We start from the raw sequence: 27,022 nt of genomic DNA, 5'->3' as shown, positions 1-27,022 counted from the left end.
AAAAAACTGAAAAAAAAGTTAAAACTTAATGCTCAATAAATATAGGTAAATGGTGCATGTTTAATGAGAAATGTAGACAGAATGCAAACGAAACGGAATACCTTACAGTGGCGGTTGGAAGAGTAGTGGAAACGTTAACACACACCAAGCTGCTGTTGGGCCTAACTTAAAGCATAAGCATGGCATTTAAAGTGTTGGTCGATGATGGCGAGTGTCATAATATATATTCAGGATGTTCCTCAGAAATACAATATATTCAATCAATACTTACGGAAATCAATTTCATAGTCATGAGATATACTCAGAACCTGATCTGGCTCTGGTCATGTTGGCAAAGGGTTGATGACCCTGACCTAAGAAAACATTGGATCATATATTGGTGAATCTCTTTAAAAGCCTTCGTAAACATATGAAATAGACAAAGTACTAGTAAAAGATGCAGGTTAAAATATAGGAATGATCAAATGTGTTCTGTAACATAGACAAGTTCTTGAGCATAATGACAACCTCCTCACCACTCTGAGCAAATCCTGGCCAACAGGATTCCGAGAAACACTTTAAATTCTGAAAGGGTTGTGATTTAAAAACAATTGGGATAGTTAAAAAAAGCAGTGTTACTCGACTCCTCTTTTGCATACTTTTACATGCGTTTGTGAATCAACAGCAAAACGTCCAACACCATACAAGAACAAGCATTTGCAATGCAATAGCTCTCGCATTAATTAAGTTGAGCTATTGGCATTGCTAAATATTGCAACAAAATTGCAACAAAAGTCTATAAATTGTAGGCCAAAAAAAAATGTGTATTTATTTTTGTAGCAATGGTGGCATGCTGCGCTTAAGATGAATATGTTTTAAAGTAAAGTGCGCCATAGTGCGATTGATGAGTCCACTGATGGATGGTGGTGTGTGTGCCTGTAGAAATTGTGCACAGATGGCTGGTGGTGTGTGTGCCTGGTGGAAGTGAGCACTGCCGGCTGGCGGTGTGTGTGCCTGGTGAAAGTGTGCACTGACGGCTGGTGGTGTGTGTGTGCCTGTGTTGTGAACGTACCTAGGACCCTATTTAAATATTTCCGATTTATGCCCTTATGTGGTTATAACAAATCATATCCTTATAAAGGCATAAGAATCATATCCATAGTGAGTCATAGCCAATGCAGTCCAAATACGGCAAGGCTACTCCCATAGACTCCAAGAAAGTACAACGCGTTCTTTAAACAAACCAAGCCTCCAGCAGCCCGGGAATTCACCCTGCTTCTGTTTTGATTTGTCCAAGATCTCCTGGAGTCCTGAAAGAACTGTAAGTTCTTAGTGACGTCTTATGTCCAACCTTACATCAAACTCAGCACCTTCCAGGTAGAAATATACCAACAGCTGCCCTAGCAAACACACGGTGGTTTGGAGCAGATCGACTATCTACTTGCCCGACGCCCTGCTGTGGCAAGTGCCGAAGGAAGCCGACCCTCCCATTGACGCACTAAAAAAGACGCTGTCTTTTCTCCTGCCGAGAAATCCAGCTCCAGTGTTTCCAGTCACCCTTTCGGGTGACTGGGAGATCGAATCCTGAGAATGAGATACAAGACCTCCTTCATTCTATAAACAAGGTATGGAGCTGATTAGACCCTTAGAGAATTCTTGATTCAGATTCTTGGCAAAAACTAACTTAACTTAAACTGCACCTCACTTACTCCTTCCCACGTACTGGGCTTAGGTTAGGTACACCGGGGTAGGCGTATTCTAGAAGCACCAGTTGAATACGTTTAGTCAATGATTTTATGTATGTATATATTTTATCTATTTTAAACACGGTATGGCTTAGAAACTGTACCATGCTTTTACAGTATTATTTCATAATACTCCTTTTACTGTACGCACTTTACTTTATGACAAGTATTGCAATTGTGGCAACTCACTTCTCTTGCATGAGAAAGAAGACTGTTCAATAAATAACGACTTTTATTGAAAACGCCCGTCTCTCTATTTCTCTACGCTTCTGGTGAACTAAGCATGCACGATTGACTAAGTGAAATAGTTATCTATTGTTTCCGCGACTCTGGAGATATACTCCTTATTCTGGAGGGAGCAAAGTTGTCATGTTTATGCGGTTGTCAGAAACTAATCCCTTCTTGTCTATTCAGGAAAGTTAACACTTTCTTGTTTACTCGAGAAAGTTTCTAGTGACCTCTGAGCTAGCTGGCATTCATAATTAAGTCTAACATAATCAATAGAGACCAAGTCGACCTCAGTCCTACGTCTAAACTATCGTTTATGTTATTCCAATGCGCAAAGCCTATTGGGAATATACGAACTACACTACATGGCGCCCAACGTTTGGTAAGGCGATAATTTAAGACTAGATACTAGAGTAACTCAGTTGTGCTTTTCACACAGACCCCTTTTTCCCGTAAAAACTCCAATAGACGTCTGGAGTGGGTAAAAGGTTAATATCCGCCAAAACTTAGTCGGATGAGAATCCTATGTATTAGTTTTTGGTTTAGTCAACGTTGAAGGATACAGTGTTCCATAATATTGAGCACCTAATCTTTGTTTCCTTGAAACTTGCTCTGCAAAATTTCAGTCAGTAAAATGTCGGATGACGGCAGAGAAAGAGATGAAATAGCAGCTCAACTTTTATCTCCGGCAAGATGACCCAGATGCTATACTCATCCCAGTCAATGTAAGGAAGATTGTAACTTACAAACTTATAAATAATGGAGTATCACTAAAAGGAGGTACAGTCATATTTGTGGTAGAGGCCCATGAATATCGGCAGACAGAGGTATTCTATTCCTGGATACATTTTCCAGCAGCACACGCTGTGACACGCGATTTCCACTACTACGAAATAGGGGAATCTCCAGAGGAATACGTCCCTTTTGAGGACATAGAAATTCCGATAACATACCAAGAGCATCAGCTCTGGTTTAATTGCGCCCTAAAACATCAAAATCACTTCACCAGGCTCGGGTTCTAGCCAGCTATACACCACATTCCGACATTGATAAAATGTCCAGCGGAGAACTTTTAGTTTAGCTAAAACAACTAATTAAAATACATAGACAATTGGTCCAATATGTCATGCGGACTTTAACAGTCCAACCAGCAATAAAAATTCCACAGCACACCCCTCGTCAGGGGAACACAAATAAAATTATACCACAGACTATACAATCAGTCATTGGCAAATTACCCGCAAAACGGGAACAAATTCCATTCTGGTTAGCTCAAAAAATTACTCAGATAGAGGCAGTATTTCCTGATACTACAGCTAATGAGAAACACAGAATTCTGACTATCTGCCTTCCAATGGGGATCGCACCACATGTGGAGGACTGTGACACTTGGGGCACAGTCTTTGCTTCGATATACACAAAAACACATGGTGTTCCGTCTATGGCGGTTATACCAGACGTACTAAGACAGATTCAAAATGAATACGGTCCAGAGCCTGCCTTAAATCTAAGCATGAAATTACTGAAAGACTTTAAGCAAGTCTCGCCTATACTATTAGCCAACATAAAAGGAGAAGCAGCATCTGTGGCGATCGGCCAAAAATTGAAAGAAACAGATATAGCAGAACACCTTTTGAACTTGCCAGAATAATTGAAAAATCCTATGAAGAATTAGGTAGAGATAGTTTGGGTGGGAAACCACTAAAACCACAACTAACTGAAAATCCTGAAAAAACCTTCATTCAAAATAATCTTATTACTCCAAAAAAGAAGTGGGAGGGTAACAAACAAACCACTCCCAGAGAAAAACAGTTCCAGTCCAGAGGAAAGTCACCCAATCGGAGAAATAGATCTCCAGAACGGGGGGGCAGGTCTCCACAACGGGAGCCCTCTCAGAAAAGATACAACCTTAGAGATAGGGATGAATTAAGAAAACCTGACAGATATCAAGATAATGATACACGTCCCTCTCGATCTTTTCAGACTTCCTCACAGAAATCGGAAAGAAGAGGACGGTCAGAACACAAAAAAGAGCACGTCAAGTCCAAAGACAAGTAACCTGCTCATCAAAGTAAAAAATTACAATTTCCAAAGAAGAAGTTAGCTAGTATTAAAATAAAACATGCCGAGGATTCTGAGGACACAACCATGCCGAGGATTCCGTGGACACAACTCAAGATTGGAGAATGGGCCCAGACAATGCTAGACAGCGCAGCAGAAGTGACCATAGCTCGCAAGATCCTGATGAATCATCTGGAGACAGTGGACACAAATGAATACATTCAGGTGGAAACTGCAGACACCAGAATTAGTGTACCCCATAAATTATATGAAATAACATTACGTATAGAGGGGGAGAAAACTAAGAAAATAAGAGGTCTCTTTTGGGAGAACCTATCTAAAGGCTATGATATCCTGCTAGCAGAGAAAGACTGGCCACCAGAGTTTGTCAGGGAGTGCCCACATGGTGAAGAAATGATTATGCCTGCCTTCTCAAATCACATTGCAATTCATAAAAAATACACATTTGCTAGAAAATGGGCAGAAGCCCAAGCTCCTGCATTATATAAAAATCATGTAGGATGGGACGAGGATTCTCCTCACCATAAAATTCAGTTAAAAAATCAACCTACTGCACAGAGGCAGTATCCTGTTAAGCAAGAAGCTAAAAAACAAGTCAGGGAGATCTTAGATCAACTTTAATACCAGGGGGTGATTGAAACATGCACCTCACAAATGAACAATGCTTTGTTTCCTGTCTTCAAGCCAGACGATTCATATTGTCTAGTTTTGTTTTGGACTACAGACACTTAAACTCTTGTTGCAAAACATTTGCAGTACAAAACTCACACAGTGCAGCACTAATGAATAAAATTGTGCGCAAAAAAAATTAAACGACATTAGATATTTCAAATGGTTTCTTCTGTCAAAACATTTGCACCAGAAAGCAGGTATTTGACTGCTTTCTCCTGTATGGGGGCCCAAAAGCAATTTTGTCGTCTCCAACAGGGATTCAAGAACAGCCCAGGATTATTTTCAGCCAGGGTAACAGAATTACTACAAATGTATGATGATGAGGCATTATCTCATGTCGATGACATCTATCTTACAGACGATGACCTGGAGACATACTTGAAAAGAGTGAATACCATTATACTTGGGTTCGCAGCTGAAGGGTATAAATTCAACTTTAAAAAGTCCCGAATTGCCCAACTCACTGTCCTATGTTTTAATTTGTTTTCGCTTACTTTTTATGTACCGCGATATTGGGGGTCTGAGGGAGACGCGACCCATCATGAAAGTCTCTACTGCGCATGTCGCGCAGGCAGAGAGAAGGCAACCTTGAGCAGTGGAACTCAGCCAGCTGGCAGCCACAGTCAAGATGCTCCTGTGAACACAACCTCTGACCCAGCCGAATGGAGCTGAGCTGTTCCTAACTTGCTGCAAATGTTATTTTCCATTGTATTCTGTCAAATATCGTGTGAGAACCCCAAAATCACTAGGCGGTCCCAGAGTATGCAAATTTAGTCTTGTAGACGTAAATTGTGATTGGTGTGTTAACCTATCCTAGGTGGGGACCAATCGAAATTGGGGATTCTGACACTTGCAACATTTGGGGGGTGGTACACTGACCCGAAAACAGTATAACTAGCCTAGGTTTAGCTAGAGAATTTGTCCGACTTGTCTGAATAGCTGGCCTGTCACTGACCCAACGCACTCAATAGGTGATTGAATACAGAGCGCTGCGGAGCACTCTGTCCGAATTTGACCATAGACTCTAAGGTTTTACTAAACCTTAAGTGCTGGCGGAGCACTTTGCTGGAGAGTTCGCTAACCCAATCGGGGTTCTGACTGATAGCTGCAGAGAGGGTGGAGCGCAGGCGTTGCTTCCGAACTGCGGGTGCTGGTCATGCCTTGGTGGTCCTGTTCTGATCCTAATCTGGTTTTCCTGTCCTGTCCTGGGGTGTCCATTCTGCACCTGCTGTCCCATTGATGACTGTCCTTCCTTGGGGTATTTCCTGTCCTTAACTGACCCGTGGCCAGGGTTGGTCTTCACACCAGTCTAGGTAAATATAGTGCTAAAAACTCTATACTGCACCTTCTATTTTTCTGTCTTTTGCTTCAATAAAGACACACCTTTGCATACGTTGATTTTCCATGCTTTTCGCAATCTATTATATGAGAAGTCGTACATTTATTCTCCATAGCATGTTCCTATGTTTCCCTGCCTTTAGAGCACTTTCTCTCCATACTGTTTATGAAATATAGATGTGGTTCTGTAATTTTCTCCTGTAAGCTGATTTAAAGTAATAATGCTAGAACTATAGTGTGTTCCATTTTTTCCCCCACCTATAGATGTATAGGATTTCCAATCTTTTACTCTTGAAGTATTTCCCAAACAGTAAAACTCTAGTTCGTGATCCATTTCCGAAATCTATTTGGCATATTACATTTGTTATTACTTTCCTTTAGACTCATAAATGGTTGCCTTAGTTTTCTTTCTTTACGGTTATATACTGTTCGTTATGTTGATGATTGACTGCCTGTTGGTTGTAAATTGTATGCTCTCTGAATCTGAATTCTAGATAAACTTTTAAACTTTCCAGTAGTTTGTGGTCATTTTATGAATACAAAGACTTGGTATTTTGTTGCCTGCCTTTCTTTCACAGCTAGCTCCCTGATCCATTGTGATCATAGGTACCCGTAACGGTGGATAGGTAAGTCGGGTACACGAGGAATAAAATAGGAATGGAACCAGGGTTACTGGTAGTAGAGTGTTAGGTCACCTGATCAAGGTATATGATAAATTGAAAAGATATGGGCCTGGTACGTGTATGGTAAATGTATTTGGCCGGGTGACCTGCGATCTCTATCAGTAATTTTCTGGTAGCAGAGCTATGGTTAGGGACTAGTTAAAGTTAGGTAGAACTAGTTAAGAAAGCTAGATAGGTTGGATGCTGCTGACATTTTATTGCTGCTAAAAAGGTAAACAATTTTTGTGACTTGATCAATCACGTGAAATGTTTGCTTTGAAAAATTATGAAATGTTTTAAATTGTTTTTCTTATTATTATACTGATATATGTATTAACCCACTCGTTAGTAAAGTGTTTTATGTTTGTTGGGAATCCCCTGGGAATTGAATAGTGAGTGGTGAAGAGAATCCACTTCGCTTTGAGGTCACTGGCTTAAGGAAGGTTAGTGCAGGTTAGGCAGAACTGGAAGCACTAATTAGGTTTTTTTTTCTCTGAATGTATGTTTGAATAAATGATAGCAACGAGTTCGCTGGTGAAACTTCTATCGTGATATAACCTAGTAAGGGTCGCACCGGAAGGAGTAGCAGGTTCGTCGGAGCTTGGGTGATAGCAAAGGGGTTCGCTGGTGAAACTTTAGACTTAGTATATATCCCGGAAAAAAGTGGATAAGTCTAAGAAGTAGCAGGTTCTCTAATGCTTGTGTGAAGGGTAGGCAGAAGAGATCTATCCGTAGTGTGTGAAAGGTAAATGGAAGTAGTTTACTTGCAGTGAAACAAATCTTTACTGTTTAGACACTTGAGTACAGTGGCGAATGTGTATTCGTTTGTTAAAATAACAAAAGCACTTGCACTTTTAGAGAGAAATTAAGTTTCCGTTACCTTGTGAGGGAGGCAGTCAGTTGCGGAGCTGCTCTGATGTCACTCTGTGCCGCGCTGGGATTGGTAGACGGTGCAGCGACTGTGTAGCGGAGCTGGAATTGTAAAGGAGGGGTGAGTGCCGAAGCGTGAGAACTTGTCTCGCGAAAAAGGCCGCGCACCCATTGGTCGAGATTCTTTGAAACCGTGCATTTGATTGGTTGCACGAAAATAAAAGACGCATTTGGATTGGGAGTGATTTGTAAACAAAGTCACTCGCAGAAAACGTATGTGGCACACGTATAGACCGCATACTAGACCTGATCCACCACATTTAGGGCCCGATTCACAGAACTAACTTCAAGACAGACTTAAGACAAAATCCTAACTTAAGTCTGTCTTAAGTCTGTCTTAAGTCTGTCTTAAGACAAACTTAAGACAAAATCCTAACTTCTGTGAATACCAAAAGTAGTAAGTTTAGGATTTAGTCTTAAGTTAGTTCTGTGAATCGGGCCCTTAGAGTTTGAAAACGATCAGTGGAAAGGGCATAACACCAGCATTTTGTACGGAAATAAGAGAAAATTATCTCTCGTAACCAAAGTAAAGAATTATTTCAAAAAGGACAAACCGATTAGAACCAGAGAAGGGGTTTTCATTCCGCCACCAAATACTCCTGCATCGTTCATGATGTTTGATAAAGGGTACCATTCGTGTGTTCGGCTTGAAAACTGGGCGGAATACACCAAGGATGACGGAATATTGGCTTTTCCGTTAGAGGGTACATTCAATGGCAGGATTCTATTTAATTTGAGAACACGAATGAATGATTTACATCCCAGACCTAGATTAACGCAGTACGAAGCTTTAGAGGAATGGGATATCGAGGCTTTTGAGAGAGACAAACCCCGAATGGATAAAGGGTTAACTAAATGTTATCCAAAATTAAAGCAAGAGACCCGAGATAAAAATATGAAACGGTGGAGACAGAATATGATTGTAGAAGGACTGTTTCCAATGTTGCCAATGGGTGGTCCTCCTGCGGGGGAGAAGAAAACAGAAAAATGCAAACATTGGGTACCCATTGGGGAGTCGGATGATAAAATATTAGATGACATGTTTATGAGAAGTCCGCCTCCTTATAATGAAGGACACAGACCCTCTAGTGAAGGGGATAATTCTCGGAGACCTCCTCCCCGGGAGGAGGCCAGATCAGTAAGTGTAGGAGAGGGTTGTCAAATACCTCCGTATAATGAGGGTTTAGGACCCATAGGTACTAGAGATATCTGTCAAAGAACACCATTTAGTGGGGAGTCAAGATACTCGAGAGAAAGAGACTTCTGCTCTAGACCCCCCTACGAAGGTGAGGCAAGGCCCTCAACTTCAGGAATTCCGTTCTCAAGACCCCCGTATGAGGAGGAAACAAGATCCCTAGGCACAGGGAGTTTGTTCCCAAAACCTAATTATGGTGAGGGACCAAGTGAGACGCATCCCACTGCCCCGAGTTATGCCCCAACTTTGACCCCGCATTACATGACAATTCATTAGACAGGATATTGGAGGACAGGGAACGAGAGGCTCTAGCTAAGCAGAGAGCCGAGATAATTCAGAAAATCTCCCAGTTAAATACAAGTCCTGAAGCCTTGACAATCCCGGTAACTATTGGACCAGTGGTTCCGCTGTATGGGGATAAACAGGAAAGTCCGAAGACTCCAGTTATCACTCCAGTTATAGCACAGCCAAGACCAGAACCCTTAATCGTGGATGATCAGACAAGTGAGTGCGAGTCTGAGGTCTCACTAATGGATTTGCCCATTAGGAGTGCAGGAAAAAGGTTACCGAAAAGACATAATCCTTTCAACACAAGGGAGATTCAAATGGAATCGACTTCGGGTACCAAGAGTGTCACGTTGGTAACTCCTGAAGAGATTGAAAGATGGAGTCGAGAATTAGAAAAACAAACTCCTCAGTCGAAACCTTTAGATATCTTCAAAATGAGAGTAGAAATGGAAGAACTGATGGCAGGAAATGTAGGTTTAGACAGATTAAATACCTATTCTGAAGAAGAGCTGCTGTTTATCGGCAAGAGTTTTACCAGGAATACCAGAGTGCTCCATGAGAAATTAACAGACACTGCAGCTAGTATGGGAATAGATATTTCAAAATCAAAGCCACTGCAGAAACCCTATAGAGCTGATTTTTCAGACAAAGATCTGGAAAATATGAATGTGTCAGGGAAGAAGGCGCAGGTCAAAGAATTATTAACTGTGTTGCAAAAATGGGGAGACGTAGAAAAGTGGAAAGCCAGGTGGGCAAAGAAGAAAGATGAGGCTAGATCTAAACAGACGTCTTCTGAGTTCGTTCTAAAGGAAGCTGACAAGCCAGAGCAATTATAACCCATGCGTGAAGTGCCAGGTGGAAAGTACGTGCACGTTCCATGGTCTAGACAGGATATTGTGTCCTTTACCAATGACTTTCCCAAATTACGAGAAAAGCCTGTGGACTGGTACAGGCAGGTGGAAAGGTTTGTAAAGGTGCAAAAGTGCTTGTGGAAAGACCTGGATGGGTTTTTCGACATTGTGGTTCCTGTGGATTTATGGACCGAATGCAAGGTTGCCATTGATTGGCCCAACAAAGAGTATACAAGGGACCCTGTTACAGGTGCTCCCTCTGATGAAGTGATGAGAAAATATGATCAGGTCATGTTACACTTAAAGAAAAAGGTGCCCGCAAAGGAAACTGATTGGACCAAAATAGATAGAACCACGCAGGAAAGGGATGAGTCTGTGCACTCCTTTTATGAGAGACTGTTGCAAGTGTTTAAAACCTACAGTGGTATAGATAACATCGAGATGAAGGATATGACCCACTTCATTTACAGGTTTGTAAACGGTTTAAGACCCGAAATTTGCCAGTGGATCAAAGATAATAAAATTTGTTGCCAGTCCAAGAAATGGATGAGGTTTTACGATATGCAAAGTATTGTGAGGATGAGATGGCAGACAAACGAAAGGCTCTGAAAGAGAAGGTAATGTGGGCACAGGTAAAGTTGGCAGAACAACAGGAAAAGCAACTGAATAAAATGAATAAGAATTCCCAAAATCAAGGGTCTGGGGGTGGAGGGAAGCCCAAAGTAAAAATGAGTAGAGAAGAAGCTAAAAAGAAATTTCCCTGTCACCAGTGCGGAGAAATTGGGCACTGGAGAGACGAATGTCCATATTTACAACAAGGTAACTCCCAAACCCCTGATTTAATTCCACAGACGCAGAATGAGAAACAAAGAAAGACCCAGCATCAGGTAAAGGCAAGTCAATTGCCCCGGGTGCCTAAACCAAATTATAAAGGGAAAACACCACACGGTGATGATATAGAAATCTGGGGAGGCAATGAGGATAGAAATGCAGCAACTTCGCAATTTTTGTTGAATGACACTTGACACGATCAATACTGACGGGGCCTGAGAGGGGGCCTGAGAGGGGAGGACAAGGAGTGTGTACTTGGCGCCTCCTTGCCGGTAGACCAGTCAGGGCCATACATTGAAGGAAAGGTCGACGGAAATGATGTCACCTTTCTCTTGGACACTGGTGCTACCCGTTCTACTGTGAGAACAGCGGACGTTCCAAACCTACCCCTCTTGGGAGAAGCAATCCAAGTAGTGGGCGTGTCTAATCAATTGATTAGTACCCCAGTTACTGAGCCCATGGAGATCACAATAGGGAATTTCAAAGAAATGCATAGGTTTGTAGTTTGTGATACCAGTCCAGTAAACTTACTGGGTCGTGATTTGTTGTGCAAAATGAACTGCACCATCTTTTGCACCCCAAAAGGCGTCGAAATTCAAACCCCAGACGAGGATGGCATATACAAATTAATGCTAATTAGACCAGACTCAGAAATTAAACAAATGACCATACAAGACTTACCCGAAGAACTCCAAAAACAGTAAAACCAGAAGCATGGGACTTTACTGGAAAGGATCTAGGATTAATGGCAAATGTAGACCCAATCAAACTAGCCATGAAAGAAAACGCAGTTTACCCCAATACCAAGCCATACAAGATGAGTGCAGAAGTGAGAGCAGGAGTTGCCATTGAAATAAAAAGACTGCTACAAGCAAACATCATACAAGAAGTGATGAGTAGCCCATGTAACTCACCGATAATTGGAATCAAGAAACCTAGTGGCAAGTATAAGGTAGTGCAGGACCTGAGAAAGGTAAACAAAATAGTTGTTCCTTGCTGTCCTATTGTTCCAAACCCCGCAGTGATCCTATATCAGATTCCCTGGGATGCTGAGTGGTTTACGGCGATAGACTTATGTCACGCATTCTTTTCGATCCCATTGCATCCAGACAGCAAATTTCTTTTCTCATTTGCTTTCGACAGTCACGTGTTCGTTTGGAATCGTGTCCCTCAAGGGTACACAGAAAGCCCCTCGATCTTTAATCAGATTTTGAAAAAGTGCCTTGAATCTTTAGTCTTACCTGGAAAATCTGTTTTGGTGCAATATATAGACGACCTCTTGGTGGCGTCTAAAAGTCAGAGAGATTGTGTTGTTGACACCATTGCCTTACTGAATCACTTAGGTGAAAAGGGACATAAAGAATCTCCTGACAAATTGCAATTCTGTACTAAGTCAGTAAAATATCTGGGGCACCAGATAGAAAAAGGTGTCAGAAAAGTTACCTCAGAGAGAGTCAGAATAATTCAGAACATGCAGTTACCCCGTACTCAGAAAGAAGTCAGAATGTTCCTTGGGGTGGTACGTTACTGCAGGCAATGGATTGTGGGATTTGCCGTCCTGGCCAAGCCTTTGATAAAAATGACAAAGAAAGGAGCAAAGGACCCAGTGGAATGGGATGATGAAAGCTTAACAGCATTTACTAAATTACGAGAATGTCTGTGTACAGCCCCTGCACTAGGGATGCCTGACTATTCCAAGGAATTTGCACTATTCTGTGACACACGAGACAATTGTGCACTATCCGTCTTAACTCAGGAGCATGGGTTAACTAGACGTCCAGTGGCATATTTTTCTGCCACTTTGGATCCAGTGGCTGCTGGATTACCTGGATGTCTGAAAGCAGTGGCTGCAACTTGCACGAGTTTAGAACATAATGAATCCATTGTTATGGGACATCCTGTAACTGTGTATGTTCCACATGCAGTTGTAATTTTACTGACCAGAACTAAGACACAGTATCTCACCCCCAGTCGGCTGACTAAATACGAGAGGATTCTCGTGGGTGCTGCAAATGTAATAATTGCTCGGTGCAACATTCTGAATCCAGCCACCTTACTGCCTGACTCAATGATTTCAGAAGCAAAGGGGGAGGTCGAGCATGATTGCATTGACCTGACAGAGTTCAGTACTAAACCACACCCAGACATTAAGGAAGTGTCTTTGCCTGTGGAAGATAAAGAGCTGTTCGTTGATGGCTCATGTATGAGACACGAACTTGTAGGCCTAAGCGCTGCTTATGCTGTAGTTTCAGTAACAGGCATTGAAGAAGCAGCCTGTTTATTTGGAGTGTAGTCTGCACAAGTAGCCGAATTGATTGCATTAATAAGAGCCTGTAAAATTGGGAAAAACAAAAATAACAGTATATACTGACAGTCCATACTGTTTTGGGGTTGTGCATGACTTCGGCCAATTGTGGCTACAGAGAGAGTTCCTGACTTCCTCAGGTACTCCCATCAGAAATGGAAAAGTGGTACAAGATTTACTAGAGGCAATCCAATCACCAAAAGAATTGGCAGTGGTCAAATGTACTGCTCACAAAACTGGCACTGACCATGTGACATTAGGAAATCGATTTGCTGATGACTTGCCTTTACCTGATGCTGGGTCTTTCTTTGTTTCTCATTCTGCGTCTGTGGAATTAAATCAGGGGTTTGCGGGTTACCATGTTGTAAATATGGACTTTCGTCTCTCCAGTGCCCAATTTCTCCGCACTGGTGACAGGGAAATTTCTTTTTAGCTTCTTCTCTACTCATTTTTACTTTGGGCTTCCCTCCACCCCCAGACCCTTGATTTTGGGAATTCTTATTCATTTTATTCAGTTGCTTTTCCTGTTGTTCTGCCAACTTTACCTGTGCCCACATTACCTTCTCTTTCAGAGCCTTTCGTTTGTCTGCCATCTCATCCTCACAATACTTTGCATATCGTAAAACCTCATCCATTTTCTTGGACTGCCAACAAATTTTATTATCTTTGATCCACTGGCAAATTTCGGGTCTTAAACCGTTTACAAACCTGTAAATGAAGTGGGTCATATCCTTCATCTCGATGTTATCTATACCACTATAGGTTTTAAACACCTGCAACAGTCTCTCATAAAAGGAGTGCACAGACTCATCCCTTTCCTGCGTGGTTCTATCTATTTTGGTCCAATCAGTTTCCTTTGCGGGCACCTTTGTTTTAAGTGTAACATGACCTGATCATATTTTCTCATCACTTCATCAGAGGGAGCACCTGTAACAGGGTCCCTTGTATACTCTTTGTTGGGCCAATCAATGGCAACCTTGCATTCGGTCCATGGGCAACTATGCGGCGTTCCCTCTAAATTATCCACTCGGAAATATATACATAATTGATGCGAACTCCGTTCCGTCTGCTCGAATCCCTGGAGTGGGGGACAGAGTAATTCCAAACACGAACTGGAGAGCTTACTTGATTCAAGAAGCACACATGGGAATGGGTCTGAGGTACCAAGAGATCTTGAAATCTCTAATAGAATTACAATCACAATACTGGTGGCCGGGAATGAGTGTGCAAAGTTACAACTTTGCAATGAATTGTCAGGACTGCAACAGAGATCGCAGTTGTGAACCGGACCAGACACCAGCCCAGACACCTCTATTAGAGAGCATTAGGCTATCTATATGCAGAAATCCAGACGGAAAAATGCAATCCCATAATTATTAAGACGAGAGTCATTTGGATGTGGCCCCAGCGCTCGGCTTATGCCAGAACTGTTATAAAATATTTGTGAGTCTTTATCGGCACATACGCAATTGCCATGCTACATTCTGACCAGGGTCCTGCGTTTAGCCCTCGAGCTTACAAGGAGGCCATGGCCAGCTTGGGCATTGCATTGCGGTACTCTAGTCCATTCCGTCCCGAGGGAAATGCGGTAGTGGAGAGAAAAAACCGTGACATAAAGCAATCTATAACAGCGAGGGTATTAGGTTCGGGTGACGGGTGGGTCAAACATCTAACAAGTGTCCAGCGTAGTCTTAACAATCTGCAAAGAAATTCTCGGGGGGGAATCACTCCGTATGAACTTTTGTTTGGTACTAGAATGATCATCAGTGACCTCGATTGTCAAACTTCAGTGGTGGAACAAAAAACATTTGATATCAAAGATCGTTTGGCTGTTTTACAGGACTTAAATGAAACAAGAAGAAGTCTAAGTAACATAAAGATAAAGCCAACGGCCACTGAAGAAAAACCACCTGTCCCAGCAAGACCTGTCTGGATTCCAAAGATTGGGGATCTGGTCAGTGAAAAGATCGCGGTGAAGAAGGAATTTGGGCCTTCTTACAGAAAAGCAGTACCTGTCTTAGCTGTCAGTGGAACAAGATCAGTAGTACTACCGCCCCTTGCTGGTAAAAAGGAGAACAGAGTTGTATCAATCGACCTGATAAAACCACAATCATGTGGCCAATAATAAGTAGTAGGCCCAGTGGACTCCCAAGAAGTAGCAGAAGACCAAACCTTGCTACAATTCAAGAGGTTCAAACTGAGAGACTAATCACATTTGAGAAACCTGCAGTGAATAAAAAGGGACTATGCAACAAAGCCATGGAACTTGTGCCTCTTGAAACCCAAATTGCAACAGCCTCTGACTACACAAGTGCAAAGATTAATGAAAATCCGGAATCAATTCCAACAATTGACAGAACTGCATCTGGCTACTTCATCAATTTCGATGACTTTTCTGATGATCCAAGTGAACATGAAGAAACGCCAGCAACTAAAACTTTCAAAGAAAAAATTACAGAACTCTTTCATCAACTCAAAGAAACATATCTGATTTCACCATGGATTGAATTATGGATTGTGTTAGGTGTACTTTTCCTCCTACTATCGCTCATTTTGGTTTTAAGCTTGGGAACATTCATTGGTGGAAAATATAGTACAATGGACACAGCAAGTCAGAACATCAACTTGGTCCTAAAGCCTCACAGATCTTCTCACATTGAAAAAAGAGAACTATCATCAGTGAACATCACAGCCATTCATATACCTGGTGGTGTAGCATGGGACACAACTGATTACGAAATCTATGGCCCGGTTGAACTCTTGAAATGTCCACATCAGTTCAAGGTTTCATTAAGTGACTTTGTATCACCTAGTACTTCCTCTGATGATTGGGACTTTGAAAATAAAAAAAATATGATTTAGAAAAGTCAGCAAAATTTACAGAACATGATTATTTAGAAGGCTCATCAAATTATGAAGAAATGTATTGTTATAATCATTATGGTCATCACTATTTGCATAAATCTGCTAATCCTAGAAATGTTTTTACTTATAATCAATGGGAACATTGTCCAACACCGCCAAAAGGCAGCTCAAAAACATTTTATGAGAAATTCCCATACTTCCCAGGGTTTAACAACACAGATCCAGAAACGTTTTATTTTAAAATGTTAAATAAGACAGGACTGAAAAACATGTTGACAAATACTAAACTGATTTATTCTACAAAATGTTATGAAAAAATGTCTACATGGAGCGCCTTGAGACCTGTTGGTGAGCTGGCGCTATATAAACCAAAGTAACATAACATAACATTTGGTTTTGAATATTGGAAAAACAACATTGAGACAAAAACCATTTGGGGTACAAAAGAATGGCAGGTACAAGGTCTAGAATCATTATTTAGAGCCTGCATGATCCCAGAACAGATAATGTTCCTGAATGACATCATTCAACAAACAACCTTTCTTGGCCTAGCCAAGATAAAGGACTTTAAGAAACAGTCTATTCCAAAGCCCATACCTGATAGTAATAGCACTACAGATGTGGAGATAGACGTATCCCATATTTTACAACAAAACAGAACGAATCCTGATTGGAGAAAATGGTTGATCTGGCCCACAGACACTAATAACTGTCAAGATAGACTCCTGAATAAAAGACAGGGGTTCAAACAGAAAAGGCCGGACCCAAGATATTTCCAGAGACAACATCCAGGGATAGTTACAACATACAGTGTAGGAAAGCCATGCCTCGAATGGCTACCGAAATCCACACTGCCTGAAATTAAGCAACACTGGACTTTACTTAAAGAAGATGCTGACTTGCGAGATTTCATATTGGGACCTCGCAAACAGCGTCAAAAACTTTTCATATACGCCGGTATATACGCTGCTTACAACGAAGCTTGGAAAGTAATGCAAATTGAAACTGCTGAAAAAATCACTGTCTGTAGTGGACAATGGGTTAACGACTCTGTCCTCCAGAATTTATTCACTGGACAGCATTGTATCATCTGCTATTGATATAATAGAACAGGATATGCTAATGTTACAACATAGCCAGTCCCAATTACGTTCTATTGTACAGCTAGGCTGGACGTTACAAAATCTGCGTTCAGGCTACGTGCCATGGCGTCTAATCAACACAACGTCATTATTTTCTATCTTTAACCTTACAGATAAACAAATCTCTTTGGCACAAAAAGGAGCAGACTATACGGTGCTGAGCATTGAAAAACTAGAAAATGTACCATTAACAATGTCAGAATGACCTGTCATTGAATGGATAAAACATGGTATAATTACAATTACGACTTTTCAGTTTCAATATTGCCAAAAGTATATACCAGCAGGCCTGTATGAAAGGTTGGGTAAAGGATACATCAAGTCAACCTGGAATTTACCTTATACAGATGGATATTATAGTGAAGGGAAAAAAAGGTATTTCTTAGTGGTAACAACTGTAAAAATTCACTAAGCAGTACACTTCTGTGTCAAGGTATTAACTTGCATGGAGCCTGCAAAGGTTCGTCAAATAACCTTTCATGCCACCTTCACGGCACCCCTGCAACAGAGATACAGCCTTTTTCAGAGGGCTTTTCAATGGCAGCTACGTTATAATAAGTGACCACAGCTGTTGTGGCATGGTGCCAGGAATAGCCAATCTCGTGAGCGTTACTTCCAGGGTCATTTGCTGCATGCAAGTATTGTATCCAAACAGCAAACCAGAAAAGGAGGCAGCAATATGGCCTTCTCTGAATATCTCTTCTATTCGAATTGATACTTTAAGCAGAATGAAGTCTATTCTTTTACAAACAACTGTGCCTTTAACCTCGTCTAAAGAAACGTATGATCTGCAAGTTGCAAGGACAGCGGCAGAGATACATTCATTATTATCGACAAATTGCCCCGTGCATTTCGAAGAAATGTTAGGTCAAATTTTAAACATGTCTGATACCAGTGGCATCGCACATGTATTTAAGACAATTTTTTCGGGACTATTAGGACCATTTGAAGCAGTCCTGAGCATCTTCCCGAATTTCGTGCACTCTGTGTTTGGCGGCCTGCCTCTCATCTTGGGACTTGTAGCAGGAATTTTATTTTTGTTCCTTCTGCTCCGATATGGCAAACCCAGCCACAAACAAAACTCAGGTAACCATGGAAGAAACGATCCTAGCGATGAGATACCGAGAAAGAATAACTAAAGTACTCGGCTAAGAGATCTGAATACCACATGGTTTCTTTCATTCAGACCAATCTGGCAAGATTGCATCCTACCTGTTCTACGATGCCTGCTATGCGGAGAAGAATGCGTGTTGGACATCTGTCTCACGCTACCATCAGCAGTACCTATGGATATCGATACTTTGCTTGGTTCGGTAACGGCTCATGCAACGTGTTGTCCCCAGCGGCTACCTATTCTGATGACGGCATTCGTTGAGACTTCACCATTACGATTAGGTGACGGTGAGGTACGAGATGAAAGCGGCACACCGGTACAACCTTCTGTGACCATTGCTGATCTAGACACCGATGACGGCAATGCATCTCTCATATGCACTATTTCTACTTTTTCGGACTTGGTCCAACTTTCACCTACTGTTGTAGACGAATTCTTTGCCAGCCTATCTGAGTTAATGGTCTCTCCTAGCAACGAGAATAATTTTTGAATAACTTTTGAAAACATGAGGACACAGTGTTCCCTGAACTCTGAATTCGGCCTTCAGTTTTGATAAACAGAACTCCTAAAAAACTATTGGAAATATTTTTGCCCTGAAAGCGAAATTCTTTTCCCGTTCCCAAAATATTTACTTTTTTTGGCACATGATACTCTGCTTAAAGTAGAACTATTCTTAGAGAACAAGATTTCTATTTTTGAAACTCTAGAGACAATATTTTGATTTAGCCTCTAGCACATGTACAGTATTGTATAAATATGTGATGAAATGGTCTCGACCTTCTCTTCTGTATTAAGAGCCATTTCATAAATGTAATTTTCATGATTCATTCAGTCATCATTACAATGTACAATATATGCATAATCTGAATGATATCATTGCTTGAAAAACGTACAGTATACTACTCATTTTTCGTGTACATACCATTTCAAATGCATTTTATGTATTTTGGGGTGGGCTGGAAAACACATGCATAGGTATATGTTTAATATTGCTTAGTATTTAGTAATGATGGACATTATACGTGGAGTGGGTGTTGTGAAAGTATCTAGGACCCTACTTAAATATTTCCGATGTATGCCCTTAAGTGATTATAACAAATCATATCCTTATAAAGGCATAAGAATCATATCCATGTTTAGTTATAGCCAATGCAGTCCAAATACGGCAAGGCTACTCCCATTGACTCCTAGAAAGTACACGGCGTTCTTTAAACAAACCAAGCCTCCAGCAGCCCGGGAATTCCCCCTGCTTCTGTTTTGATTTGTCCAATAACTCCTGGAGTCCTGAAAGAACTGTAAGTTCTTAGTGACGTCTTATGTCCAACCTTACGTCCAACTAGGCACCTTCCAGGTATAAATATACCAACAGCTGCCCTAGCAAACACACGGTGGTTTGGAGCAGATCGACTATCTACTTGCCCGACGCCCTGCTGTGGCAAGTGCCGACAGCGTCTTTTCTCCTGCCGAGAAATCCAGCTCCAGTGTTTCCAGTCACCCTTGCGGGTTACTGGGAGATCGAGTCCTGAGAACGAGATACAAGACCTCCTTCATTCTATAAACAAGGTATGGAGCTGATTAGGCCCTTAGAGAATTCTTGATTCAGATTCTTGGCAAAAACGAACTTAACTTAAACTGCACCTCACTTACTCCTTCTCACGTACTAGGCTTAGGTTAGGTACACTGGGGTAGGCTTATTCTAGAAGCACCAGTTGAGTACGTTTAGTCAATGATTTTATGTATGTATATATTTTATCTATTTTAAACATGTATATATTTTATCTATTTTAAACACGCTTAGAAACTGTACCATGCTTTTACAGTATTATTTCATAATACTCCTTTTACTGTACGCACTTTACTTTATGACAAGTATTGCAATTGTGGCAACTCACTTCTCTTGCATGAGAAAGAAGACTGTTCAATAAATAACCACTTTTATTGAAAACGCCCGTCTCTCTATTTCTCTACGCTTCTGGTGAAACTAAGCATGTACGATTGACTGAGTGAAATAGTTATCTATTGTTTCCGCGACTCTGGAGATATACTCCTTATTCTGGAGGGAGCAAAGTTGTCATGTTTATGTGGTTGTCAGAAACTAATCCCTTCTTGTCTATTCAGGAAAGTTAACACCTTCTTGTTTACTAGAGAAAGTTTCTAGTGACCTCTGAGCTAGCTGGCATTCATAATTAAGTCTAACATATTCAAAAGAGACCTAGTCGACCTCAGTCCTACGTCTAAACTATCGTTTATGTTATTCCAATGCGCAGAGCCTATTGGGAATATAGGAACTACACTACACCTGGTGAAAGTGTGCACTGACATCTGGTGATGTGTGCCTGGTGGAAGCATGCACTGAAGGCTGGTGGTGTTTGCGCCTGGTGAAAGCGTGCACTGACGGCTGGGGGTGTTTGTGCCCGGTGAAAGTTTGCACTGACGGCCGGTGGTGTGTATGCCTGGTGAAAGCGTGTACTGATGGCTGGTGGTGTGTGTTTGCCTGTTGAAAGAGTGCACTGACGGCTGGTGGTGTGTGTGCCTGGTTGCAAAGCGAACACTGACGGCTGGTGGTGTGCGTGTCTTGCAGCGTGCACTGAAGGCTGGTGGTGTGTGTGCCTGGTGGAAAAGCGTGCACTGACATGTTTAAAAGTAAAGTGCGCCATACTGCGATTGCTACAATAGTTAATTGTGGATGTGTTAACAATTGATGCATGCAAAGGATGGCTGGTGGTGTGTGTGCCTGTAGAAATTGTGCACTGATGGCTGATGGAGTGCGTGCCTGGTTGAAGTGTGCACTGCCGGCTGGTGGTGTGTGTGCCTGGTGGAAGCGTGCACTGATGGCTGGTGCTGTGTGTGCCTGGTGAAAGCGTGCACTGACGGCTGGTGGTGTGTGCCTGGTGAAAGCGTGCACTGATGGCTGGTGGTGTGTGTGTGTGCCTGGTGGAAGCGTACACTGACGGCTGGTGGTGTTTGTGCCCGGTGAAAGCGTGCACTGACAACTGAAGGTGTGTGCCTGGTGAAAGCGTGCACTGATGGCTGGTGGTGTGTGTGTGTGCCTGGTGAAAGTGTGAACTGCCGGCCAGTGGTGTGTATGCCTGGTGAAAGCGTGCACTGACGGCTGGTGATGTGTGTGTGCCTGTTTAGAGCATGCTATGATGGCTGGTGGTGTGTGTGCCTGGTGGCAAAGCGTGCACTGACAGCTGGTGGTGTGTGTGTCTGGAAGCGTGCACTTAAGGCTGGTGGTGTGTGTGCCTGGTGAAAGTGTGCTATGACGGCGGTGGTGTGTGTGTGCCTGCAGAAATTGTGCGCTGACGGCTGGTGGTGTGTGTGCCTGGTGGCAAAGCGTACACTGACGGCTGATGGTATGGGCGTCCCACAGACGCTAATTGCCTTGTTGGTGCTAGTGTGGTGCAGTGAGGGGCAAAGATGCTCGAAGGGTGGTTAAATAGCAATTGTAGTGTCAGTAGAGGAAGGTTCTCAGGCTAATTCAGGCTGTCATATCCATACAGAAGTTAGCATTCTAAGCCATAGCAGCACATTATTGCACTTCCTCTGTCTTCCCTCTTCACTCACTAGGCGCTCCAAAGACAACACCACAGCTCTGCTGGGGGAAAGTTTATTCTTGTTGGCCCAAAGCACCACAGCTCACAAAGAGAGCACATGTGGATATGCTTGTGCATAGTGACACTGCTGTGTGGTGTGCCTCACCGCACATGCCTCCGCCCCCTTTTTTGCCTCCATATTTATCGTCCTGGGTCCCTGATTAGTTTCCAATATTATGTCTCCCCATTAAGAACCGAGCAGCATCAGGTGTGTGGGCTGCTGTGCTGGATAGGTGAGAAAACAGAAAACAAGGGAAACCCTACTCACAAGGAACCAGGGTGAAGTGTTTATCCAGAAAAACAACGGTTCCTGTGGAATATCACTCAATAATTCTACGATAAAGAGGGTACTTAATACCTATCCAACTATTAGAGAGAGGGTGGCAAAGAGAAAAGACACAACTGAATCAGTCTCGAACCATTCTTTTATATATTTCAATTGAAAAAATCAATAATGCTTTAGACTACAACATATACTACAATATATATACACAGTGCAATGTGTCCCCAGTGGTTTGTGAAGTAACCAAAACAACGTGTGTACATTTAAGTGAGCTATACAGGTTACAATAGTGACTATTTACAGAAAGGAGACATGACTCCAAAAAATATTTAAATCAGTCATAAAACAGTTGCTACACAATCATAAGCACTGTATGAGTCTCATTCGCCTCCAGTACGTCGACGGCGTTTCGACCCTTAGAGTGAGGGTCTCATCAGGACAGGGAGTGAGGGACGTCTTAGACTGGGCTAATGAATACGTAACCCATGCGTGTAGAAGTAAAATAAATTTACTTACAGTGAACCCAGCCGGGCACACTGTCTTAGACACTTGGTAGTTGTGGTATCTCTGTCTCAACAGGGGGAGGTAAAGCCCATTAGCAAAATCAGTCAAGGTTCTGAGCGTGTTGTCCACTAGCACAATTGCTAGCTTCCGTAGTTTGTTTTTTGACAACGGACGATGCCGTCTCAGCGCGAAATGGCCAGGGGATCCCTGGGCGCTTTAACCACTTGCTGGATCGCTACTTTCCGGGAATCGTGTGGTCTCCCGGAAAGTGTGCTAGTGTCCCTGTCCTGATGAGACCCTCACTCTAAGGGTCGAAACGCCGTCGACGTACTGGAGGCGAATGAGACTCATACAGTGCTTATGATTGTGTAGCAACTGTTTTATGACTGATTTAAATATTTTTTGGAGTCATTTCTGTAAATAGTCACTATTGTAACCTGTATAGCTCACTTAAATGTACACACGTTGTTTTGGTTACTTCACAAACCACTGGGGACACATTGCACTGTGTATATATATTGTAGTATATGTTGTAGTCTAAAGCATTATTGATTTTTTCAATTGAAATATATAAAAGAATGGTTCGAGACTGATTCAGTTGTGTCTTTTCTCTTTGCCACCCTCTCTCTAATAGTTGGATAGGTATTAAGTACCCTCTTTATCGTAGAATTATTGAGTGATATTCCACAGGAACCGTTGTTGTGCTGGATAGGTGAGGCAGTGCCTGGTGCGTGTCCATATCGGTGTTAACAATACCTGCTCACCCACTCCTTGGCCTCTGTGCTGAGCGCACACAGTGATGCGGACTATAACGGTGTTCAGATTATTTGCTCGTCAACTCTTTGGCCTCTTTGCTGAGCGATGGGGGGTTGTAAAGGTGGTAGTCATCTCCCTGGCCTTGCCGCAGAGTATACAGAGCGATGGAGCCAGTGTGCAGCCTATAAGTAGGAGATTTGGAGTAATGCTGAAGATCAAAGGAAGGTGCATTTATTATGGTCAGCTGAGAGTGCTACTGATATTGGGAGACTAGGCTGATATAACACTCAAAAATGGATTGAGGGGGGGAGGGGTATGGTGTCCACATTGTCCAATCGGCCAGAGTTCAAAATAACGGATGCTGCACTTAGAGGAATACTAATCTGAACAAAATTGCACCAGAATTGTAGGCACGTGCTACAAAACTAACATAGCACCAGATATACTCAGAACCTGACCTGGCTCTGGTCATGTTGGCAAAGGGTTGATGCCCCTGGCTGAAGCAAACATTGGATCATATATTGGTGAATCTCTTTAAGAGCCTTCGTAAACATATGAAATAGACAAAGTACTAGTAAAAGATGCAGGTTAAAATATAGGAATGATCAAATGTGTTCTGTAACACAGACGAGTTCTTGAGCATGACTACCTCCTCACCGCTCTGAGCAAATCCAGGCCAACAGGAACAGGACTTGGAACACGGCGACCGGGAACACACAGAGGAGAGATACCGAGCCACAGTTTGTTAAACCTACAGAGAAACCGAACTAATAACCAGCTCTAATTTTAAAATTGGATCCCCTCCCGGTAAAGTCAGACACTCACACGTGTCTAGTCTCATTTTGGTACTGACGAGCCTCATTGGTCTTTATCGTTAGCGGAGCAGTCTTACTTATAGCTCAAAACCCGGAACTAGGGCTCTCTGGATGTGAAAGATATTGAACACCCGTCAACTTACACACAGGATCCTTCTACCAACTACACTCACGTCTCGCATCGACCCGTAGATGCCTGGGTCTATTTACCAGCCCTGAAGAGTCGTGTCGACTCCACTTTTGAACACGACGAAACACGTGTCGGCTGAATGTGGATCCAATAAAACATCTTTTGAAAAAGAATAAGAACATAAAGATCTGCTGTTGTTTGCTACCTTATTGTTATTACTGTTTTGCATGTTTTACACTGTATTGTGGTTGCGAGAGCATTGCTTCTTATAGTTTGTGAAAGTCTCTCTGATTTTCCTGGAACGGTTTAGGGTTATTCCCGTTCGCTCTTTACGCACCACGCCATAGACATCATTTCCCTACGGAGTGTAACGTAAACTCTAGGTAGAGCGCCTAACATATCTGTAACTCCTTCAAACCCTACCAGCTGCTTCCTCTGTTTCTGGTGGTGTGTGCCTAGTGGAAGCATGCACTGACGGCTGGTGGTGTTTGTGCCCGGTGAAAGCGCGCATTGACGACTGATGGTGTTTGTGCCTGGTGAAAGCGTGCACTGACGGCTAGTGGTGTGTGTGTGCCTGTTTAAAGCGTGCTATGACGGCTGGTGGTGTGTGTGCCTTGTGGCAAAGCATGCATAGACGGCGGGTGGTGTGTGTGTCTGGAAGTGTGCACTTAAGGCTGGTGGTGTGTATGCCTTGGGGAAGTGTGCACTGACGGCTGGTAGTGTGTGCCTGGTGAAAGCAGACACTGATGGCTAGTGGTGTGTGTGTGCCTGGTGAAAGTGTGCACTGACGTCTGATGGTGTGTGCCTGGTGGAAGCCTGCACTGAAGGCTGGTGGTGTTTGCGCCTGGTGAAAGTGTGCACTGATGATTGATGGTGTCTGTGCCTGGTGAATGTTTGCACTGACGGACGGTGGTATGTATGCCTGGTGAAAGCGTGTACTGATGGCTGGTGGTGTGTGTTTGCCTGTTGAAAGCGTGCACTGACGGCTGGTGGCGTGTGTGCCTGGTGGCAAAGCGTGCACTGAAGGCTGGTGGTGTGTGTGTCTGGAAGTGTGCACTGAAGGCTGGTGATGTGTGTGCCTGGTGGAAAAGCGAGCACTGACATGTTTAAAAGTAAAGTACGCCATACTGCGATTGCTACAATAGTTAATTGTGGATGTGTTAACAATTGATGCATGCACTGAAGGCTTGTGGGGTGTGTGCCTGTAAAAATTGTGCACTGATGGCTGGTTGTGTGTGTGCCTAGTTGAAGTGTGCACTGCCGGCTGGTGGTGTGTGTGCCTGGTGGAAGTGTGCACTGACGGCTGGTGGTGTTTGTGCCCCGTGAAAGCGCGCAATGACGACTGATGGTGTCTGTGCCTGGTGAAAGCGTGCACTGACGGCTGGTGGTGTGTGAGTGCCTGTTTAAAGCGTGCTATGACCGCTGGAGGTGTGTGTGCCTGGTTGCAAAGCGTACATAGACGGCGGGTGGTGTGTGTGTCTGGAAGCATGCAGTTAAGGCTGGTGGTGTGTGTGCCTGGTGGAAGTGTGCACTGACGGCTGGTAGTGTGTGCCTGGTGAAAGCATGCACTGATGGCTAGTGGTGTGTGTGTGCCTGGTGAAAGTGTGCACTGACGTCTGGTGGTGTGTGCCTGGTGGAAGCATGCACTGAAGGCTGGTGGTGTTTGTGCCTTGTGAAAGTGTGCACTGATGATTGATGGTGTCTGTGCCTGGTGAACGTTTGCACTGACGGCCGGTGGTGTGTATGCCTGGTGAAAGTGTGTACTGATGGCTGGTGGTGTGTGTTTGCCTGTTGAAAGTGTGCACTGATGGCTGGTGGCGTGTGTGCCTGGTGGCAAAGCGTGCACTGACGGCTGGTGGTGTGTGTGTCTGGAAGTGTGCACTGAAGGCTGGTGATGTGTGTGACTGGTGGAAAAGCATGCACTGCATGTTTAAAAGTAAAGTCCGCCATACTGCGATTGCTACAATAGTTAATTGTGGATGTATTAACAATTGATGCATGCACTGAAGGCTGGTGGGGTGTGTGCCTGTAGAAAGTGTGCACTGATGGCTGGTGGTGTGTGTGCCTAGTTGAAGTGCGCACTGCCGGCTGGTGGTGTGTGTGCCTGGTGGAAGCGTGCACTGACGGCTGGTGCTATGTGTGCCTGGTGAAAGCGTGCACTGACGGCTGGTGGTGTGTGCCTGGTGAAAGCGTGCACTGATGGCTGGTGGTGTGTTTGTGTGCCTGGTGAAAGCGTGCCCTGACATCTGGTGGTGTGTGCCTGGTGGAAGCGTGCACTGACGGCTGGTGGTGTGTGTGTCTGGAAGCGTGCACTTAAGGCCGGTGGTGTGTGTGCCTGGTGGAAGTGTGCACTGATGGCTGGTGGTGTCTGTGCCTGGTGAAAGTGTGCAGTGACAGCGGTGGTGTGTGTGTGCCTGTTGAAACTGTGCACTGACGGGTGGTGGTGTGTGTGCCTGGTGGCAAAGTGTACACTGACGGCTGGTGGTGTGTGCGTCCCACAGACACTAATTGCCTTGTTGGTGCTAGTGTGGTGCAGTGAGGGGCAAAGATGCTCGATGGGTGGTTAAATAGCAATTGTAGTGTCAGTAGAGGAAGGTTCTCAGGCTAATTTAGGCTGTCATATCCACACAGAAGGTAGCATTCTAAGCCTAGCTGGTTTTCAGCTGAGTCCATACATGTATGCAGCACATTTTTGCACTTCCTCTGTCTTC

Source organism: Lissotriton helveticus, chromosome 1_1 (genome assembly GCF_964261635.1).
Source record: "Lissotriton helveticus chromosome 1_1, aLisHel1.1, whole genome shotgun sequence".
NCBI lineage: Eukaryota > Metazoa > Chordata > Amphibia > Caudata > Salamandridae > Lissotriton > Lissotriton helveticus.
The sequence above is the reverse complement of the archived record's forward strand: the minus strand, read 5'-3'. Positions refer to the sequence as shown.